The sequence below is a fragment of the Hordeum vulgare genome, chromosome 1H, assembly GCF_904849725.1.
Source record: "Hordeum vulgare subsp. vulgare chromosome 1H, MorexV3_pseudomolecules_assembly, whole genome shotgun sequence".
NCBI lineage: Eukaryota > Viridiplantae > Streptophyta > Magnoliopsida > Poales > Poaceae > Hordeum > Hordeum vulgare.
In genome coordinates, this window is record NC_058518.1 from 154,091,218 (window position 1) to 154,098,682 (window position 7,465).

Consider the following 7,465-nt stretch of genomic DNA (forward strand, 5'->3'; position numbering starts at 1 on the left):
CCTTTTATATCTCAAGGGGCATCCATAGTGACAACTAACATGATTAGATAGCTAATAGTGTTATCATACCTAACTCTAGGACTTAAGACATAGTGCCATAAATGCGGCCCTAGGTGGCGTGCAGGGATACATTCTCGACATGCTTCTGCCACCCATGAGTTGGTCGTGGCTTGAGGACATGACATGCTACTGGATGGGTGTCAACAGGATGCAACCTATCTTCCGGCGTGAAGCCATGTAGCTAGCGACAGCTATCTAGGCATACAGGAGTGATGTCTACTACACAACTTTAATCTTGTAGACTCGTGTTGGGCCTCCAAGCGCAGAGTTTTGTAGGACAGTAGCAATTTTCCCTAAAGTGGATGACCTAAGGTTTATCAACTTGTGCAAGGAGTAGGAGGAAGATGGTCTCTCTCAAGCAACCCTGCAATCAAATACAAGAAATCTCTTGTGTCCCAAACACAACCAATACAATGGTAAATTGTATAGGTGCACTAGTTCGGCGAAGAGATGGTGACACAAGTGCAATATGGATGGTAGATATAGGTTTTTGTTATCTAAAAATATAAAAACAGCAAGGTAACAAGTGCCAAACAGCGAGCAAAATGTTGTATTAATGCTTGGAAATAAGGCCTAGGGTACAAACTTTGACTAGTGCAATCTCTCAACAATGCTAACATAGTTGGATCCCTCAACGTGCAAAAAAGAATCATTCCAAAGTTCCTATCTAGTGGAGAACAATAAGGGAAAATTGCTGTAGGTAGTAGAACCACCTCAAAGTTATTCTTTCCGATCAATCTATTCAAGAGTTCGTACTAAGATAACATCAATGATACATATCAATCGACCCTAATGTCACCTAAATACTCCAATGTCCTCTCAAGTATCCGTGGGTAATTATGCGACACGCATCAAACAATTTCAGAGCTATCATATTCAATCCAACACAAAGAACGTGCAAGGAGCACCCCAAGATTTCTATCAGAGAACATGGTATGAAAACGCGCAATCAACCCTTATGCATAGATCCCCAAGGTCACCGGAACCCGCAAGTTCATGCCTCAACATATATAAAGTGAATCCATAGAATACCCCAATGTCAATACGGGTATCGCACGCGAGACTTACATCAATTGTTGTCATACCAATATGCTCTACCAACATGATGAGATCTTAAAGGAGAAGACTCAACTCATCACAACTAAATGGTAAGGGAAATACATCATATGATCCAACTATATTAACAAATCCCGTGTTCTTGATATCGTGCTATCTCAATAACATGAGAGAGAGAGAGAGATTGAACATATAGCTATTTGTATATACCCTCAACCTCGAGGGTGTACTACTCCCTCCTCGTCATGGCCTCCGCCGGGATGATGAAGATGGCCACCGGTGATAGTTTTCCCTCTCCAACAGGGTACTCGATTCGCTCCAGATTGGTTTTTCCACGATACACATAGTTGCATTTGCGGAGTGATATGTCCATTTTGCATCATGCTTTCATGTTGATATTTATCGCTTTATGGACTGTTATTATACTTTGTGGTATCATACTTATGCCTTTTCTCTCTTATTTTGCAAGGTTTATTTGAAGAGGGAGAATACCGACAGCTGGAATTCTGGACTGGAAAAGGAGCAAGTCTGAGTCCTCTATTCTGCGCAACTCCAAATGCCCTGAAAATCAACGTGGAATTTTTTGGGAATATATAAAAATATTGGCCGAAAGAAGTGCCACAGGGGAGCTGCTAGGGGCCCACAAGCCTGGTGGCCACGACCTGCTCCCTTGGCCGCGGCAACAGGGCTTGTGGGCACCCTGGTGGCCCACTGCCCCCCCTCTTCTGCTATATGAAGGGTTTCGTCCGGAAAAAAATCAGGGCGGAGATTTTTCGTGGATTCTACGCCGCCACGTGGCAGAACTTGAGCAGAACCAATCTAGACCTCCGGCAGGACGATCCTGCCGGGGAAACTTCCCTCCCGGAGGGGGAAATCGTCACCATCGTCATCACCAACACTCCTCTCATCTGAGGGGACTCGTCTCCATCAACATCTTCATCAGCACCATCTCATCTCCAGACCCTAGTTCATCACTTGTAACCAATCTCCATCTCGCGACTCTGATTGGTACTTGTAAGGTTGCTAGTAGTGTTGATTACTCTTTGTAGTTGATGCTAGTTGGATTACTTGGTGGAAGAGTTTATGTTCAGATCCTTGATGCTACTCATTACACCTCTGATCATGATTATGATTATGCTTTGTGAGTAGTTACTTTTGTTCCTGAGGATACGGGATAAGTCATGCTAATAATAGTCATGTGAATTTGGTATTCGTTCGGTATTTTGATATGTTGTATGTTGTTTTTCCTCCAGTGGTGTTATGTGAACGTCGACTACATAACACTTCGCCATTATTTGGGCCGAGAGGAAGGCATTGGGGAGTAGTACGTAGATGATGGGTTGCTAGAGTGACAGAAGCTTAAATCCCAGTCTATGCGTTGCTTCGTAAGGGGCTGATTTGGATCCACTAGTTTAATGCTATGGTTAGACATTGTCTTAATTCTTCTTTCGTAGTTGCAGATGCTTGTGAGAGGGGTTAATCATAAGTGGGATGCTTGTCCAAGTAAGGGCAGTACCGAAGCGCCGGTCCACCCACATATCAAACTATCAACGTAACGAACGCGAATCATATGAACATGATGAAACTAGCATGACAGAAATTCCCGTGTGTCCTCGGGAGCGTTTATTCCTCCTATAAGACATTGTTCAGGCTTGTCCCTTGCTACAAAAGGGATTGGGCCACTTTGCTGCACCATTTCTACTACTTGTTACTTGTCACTTTTCACCTGCTACGTTTCACCTCACTACACCATCACTTGTTACCGCTACTTTCAGTGCTTGCAGTTATTACTTTGCTGGAAACCATTTATCAGAGCCTTCTGCTCCTCGTTGGGTTCGACACTCTTACTTATGGAAAGGGCTACGATTGAACTCCTATACTTGTGGGTCATCAAGACTCTTTTCTGGCGTTGTTGCCGAGGAGTGAAGCGCCTTTGGTAAGTGGAATTTGGTAAGGAAACATTTATATACTATGCTGAATTTTATTGTCACTTGTCACTTCCTTTGAGGAATTTGTTCGGGGTATCTTCACCAAAAATGGATGCACGAGGAGTTGCTCCTCAACCTAAGGTACCTACTGAAAATATCTTTTATGAAATTCCTTCGGGTATGCTTGAGAAACTGCTTGCTAATCCTTTTATAGGAGATGGATGATCACATCCAGACTTGCATCTAATCTATGTAGACGAAGTTTGTGGTTTATTTAAGCTTGCAGGTTTGCCCGAGCATGAGGTAAAGAAGAAAGTATTTCTTTTATCTTTGAAGGATAAGGCGTTGACATGGTATAGGCTATGTGATGATACTGGATCATGGGACTACAATCGATTGAAATTGGAATTTCATCAAAAGTTTTATCCTATGCATTTAGTACATCGTGATCGGAATTATATTTATAACTTTTGGCCTCGTGACAGGGAAAGCATAGCTCAAGCTTGTGGGAGGCTTAAATCAATGCTATATTCATGCCCAATCATGAGCTCTCGAGAGAAATTATCACTCAAAACTTTTATGCTCGGCTTTCTCATGAAGATCGTACCATGCTTGACACTTCTTGTACCGGTTCTTTTATGAAGAAGGATATTAACCACAAGTGGAATTTATTGGAAAGAATCAAATGTAACTCTGAAGAATGGGAGCTTGAAGAAGGTAAGGAGTCAGGTATGAATTTCCAGTTTGATTGCGTTAAATATTTTGTTGAAAAAAACACTTCCAGAGATTTTAGCGCTAAGTATGGACTTGACTCTGAGATAGTAGCTTCTCGATGTGAATCTTTTGCTGCTCATATTGATCTTCCCAAAGAGAAGTGGTTTAAGTATCATCCTCCTGTAGAAGTCAACATAGTTAAACCCAATCTAGTTAAAGAGAAAGTCATTGCCTATAATGATCCTATTGTTCCTTGTGCCTACACTGAGAAACCACCTTACCCTGCTAGGAAAAAGGATTAATCTAAAGCCCCAACTGTGATACGTAGGGGTTACATTAGACCACTTGCACCCCCTGAGGAAATTAGAGTTCAACCTAATGTTGCTATTATCAAAGATCTCTTAGCCCAAGACATAGACGGGCATGTTTTCAAATTCTGTGAGGACTCCGCTAGAATTGCAAAACCTCACGCGAAAGAAAAATACGGTCCGGTAGTTGGCCTGCCCGTTGTCTCTGTCAAGATAGGAGATCATTGTTATCATGGTTTATGTGATATGGGTGCTAGTGTTAGTGCAATACCCCGGTCCCTTTATGATGAAATCAAAGATGAGATTGCACCTGCTGAGTTAGAACCCATTGATGTCACTATTACGCTAGCTAATAGAGACACTATCTGCCCTGTGGGAATTGTGAGAGACGTAGAAGTCCTATGTGGTAAGACGAAGTATCCTACTGATTTCCTCGTCCTTGCTACTGCACAAGTTAGCTTTTGTCCCATCATATTTGGTAGACCCTTTCTCAACACCGTCAATGCTCATATTGATTGTGTTAAACAGACTGTCACCGTTAGTTTCGAGGGTGTGTCTCATGAATTTAACTTCTCCAAGTTTGGAAGACAACACCATGAAAAAGAGTCATCTAGTAGGGATGAAATCATTGCTCTTGCCTCCATTGTCGTGCCTCCTACGGATCCTTTAGAGCAATATATGCTTGAGCATGAAAGTGATATGCATATGGATGAAAGAGATGAGATAGATAAAATTGTTTTAGAACAATATCCTATTCTTAAGAATAATCTGCCTGTTGAACAGCTTGGGGATCCTCGCCCACTAAAGGGTGATCCTATGTTCGAGCTAAAATAGTTACCAGATACACTTAAGTATGCCTATCTTGATGAGAAGGAGATATATCCTGTTATTATTAGTGCTCACCTCTCTGATCATGAAGAGAAGAAGTTATTAAAAACTTTGAGGAAGCACCGTGCTGCTATTGGATATACTCTTGATGATCTTAAGGGTATTAGTCCCACTCTATGTCAGCACAAGATTAAAACCGATCCTGATTCTAAGCGAGTTGCTGATCATCAATGGAGGTTAAATACTAGGATGAAAGAGGTCGTGAGAAAAGAAATATTAAAGCTTCTGGAAGCAAGAATCATTTATCATGTTGCTCATAGTGATTGGGTAAGTCCAGTGCATTGCGTACCTAAGAAGGGACGTATCACCGCCGTTCCTAATGATAAGAATGAACTAATCCCACAGAGGATTATTACTGGCTATAGGATGGTGATAGACTTCCGGAAACTGAACAAGGCAGCCAGCAAAGACCATTATCCTTTGTCGTTTATCAACCAAATGCTAGAAAGGCTATCTAAACACACACACTTCTGCTTTCTAGACGGTTATTCAGGTTTCTCGCAAATACCTGTTGCACAATCTGATCAGGAGAAAACCACTTTCAACTGCCCCTTCGGTACCTTTGCTTATAGACGTATGCCTTTTGGCTTGTGCAATGCACCTGCCACCTTTCAAAGGTGTATGATGGCTATATTCTCTGACTTTTGGGAAAAGATTGTTGAGGTTTTCATGGATGATTTCTCCATTTACGGTTCTTCCATTGACGATTGCCTCAGCAACCTTGATCGAGTCTTACACAGGTGCAAAGATACCAACCTCGTCTTGAACTGGGAGAAGTGCCACTTCATGGTTAATGACGGCATCGTATTAGGACACAAAATCTCTGAGAAAGGCATTGAAGTTGATAAGGCTAAGGTTGATGCAATTGATAAAATTCCTTCCCCCACAGATATCAGAGGTATATGAAGTTTCCTGGGTCATGTTGGTTTCTATAGAAGGTTCATTAAAGACTTCTCTAAGATTTCTAGGCCTCTTACCAACCTCTTGCAGAAGGATGTTCCTTTTGTTTCTAATGAGGATTGTGAGGAGGCTTTCGAAATACTTAAGAGGGCCTTGATAACCGCACCTATTGTTCAACCACCTGATTGGAACTTGCCCTTTGAAATCATGTGCGACGCTAGTGATTATGCTGTTGGTGCTGTTCTAGGACAAAGAGTTGACAAGAAGTTGAATGTTATTCACTATGCTAGTAAAACTCTAGACAGTGCCCAAAGAAATTATGCTACTACGGAGAAGGAATTTTTAGCAGTAGTGTTTGCCTGTGAAAAGTTCAGATCTTATATAGTTGACTCCAAAGTCATTATTCACTCTGATCATGCTGCTATTAAGTACCTTATGGAGAAGAAGGACGCTAAGCCAAGGCTAATCAGATGGGTTCTCCTGCTATAGGAATTTGATTTGCACGTTGTTGACCGAAAGGGTGCTGATAACCCTGTAGCAGATAATTTGTCCAGGCTAGAGAATGTACTTGATGACCCATGAACTATTGATGACAGCTTTCCCGATGAGCTATTGAATGTCATCCGCACTTCACATAGTGCATCGTGGTATGCTGATTACGCAAACTATATCGTAGCCAAATACATACCACCCAGTTTCACGTACCAGCAAAAGGAGAAATTCTTCTTTGATTTGAGACACAACTTTTGGGATGATCCTCACCTTTATAAGGAAGGAGTAGATGGTGTTATTATACGTTGTGTGCCTGAACATGAACAGGGACAGATCCTGCAGAAGTGTCATTCCGAAGCCTATGGAGGACTCCATGCTGGAGATAGAACTTCGCATAAGGTATTGCAATCAGGTTTCTATTAGCCCACTCTCTTCAAGGATGCCCGTAAGTTTGTCTTGTCTTGTGACGAATGCCAAAGAATAGGGAACATCAGTAAACGTGAGGAAATGCCTATGAACTATTCACTTGTCATTGAACCATTTGATGTCTAGGGCTTTGTTTATATGGGATCATTCCCGAGTTCCAATGGGTATACTCACATCTTAGTTGTTGTTGATTACGTCACTAAGTGGGTAGAAGCTATCCCCACTAGAAATGTTGATCACCACACCTCTATTAAGATGCTTAAAGAAGTCATTTTCCCAAGATTTGGAGGCCCTAGATATCTGATGACTGATGGCGGTTCACACTTCATTCATGGTGTTTTCTGCAAGATGCTCGTTAACTATGATGTCAACCATAGAGTTGCATCTCCTTATCATCCTTAGTCTAGTGGTCAAGTGGAGTTGAGTAATAGGGAGACAAAATTGATCTTACAAAAGAGTGTCAATAGATCTCGAAAGAATTGGTCTAGCAAACTTGACGATGCACTATGGGCTTATAGGACTGCTTATAAGAATCCCATGGGCATGTTGCCGTATAAAATGGTTTACGGTAAGGCCTGTCATTTACCTCTTGAGCTAGAACACAAAGCTTATTGGGCAATCAAAGAGCTCAACTTCGATTTCAAACTTGCCGGTGAGAAGCGGTTGTTTGATATCAGCTCATTAGATGAATGG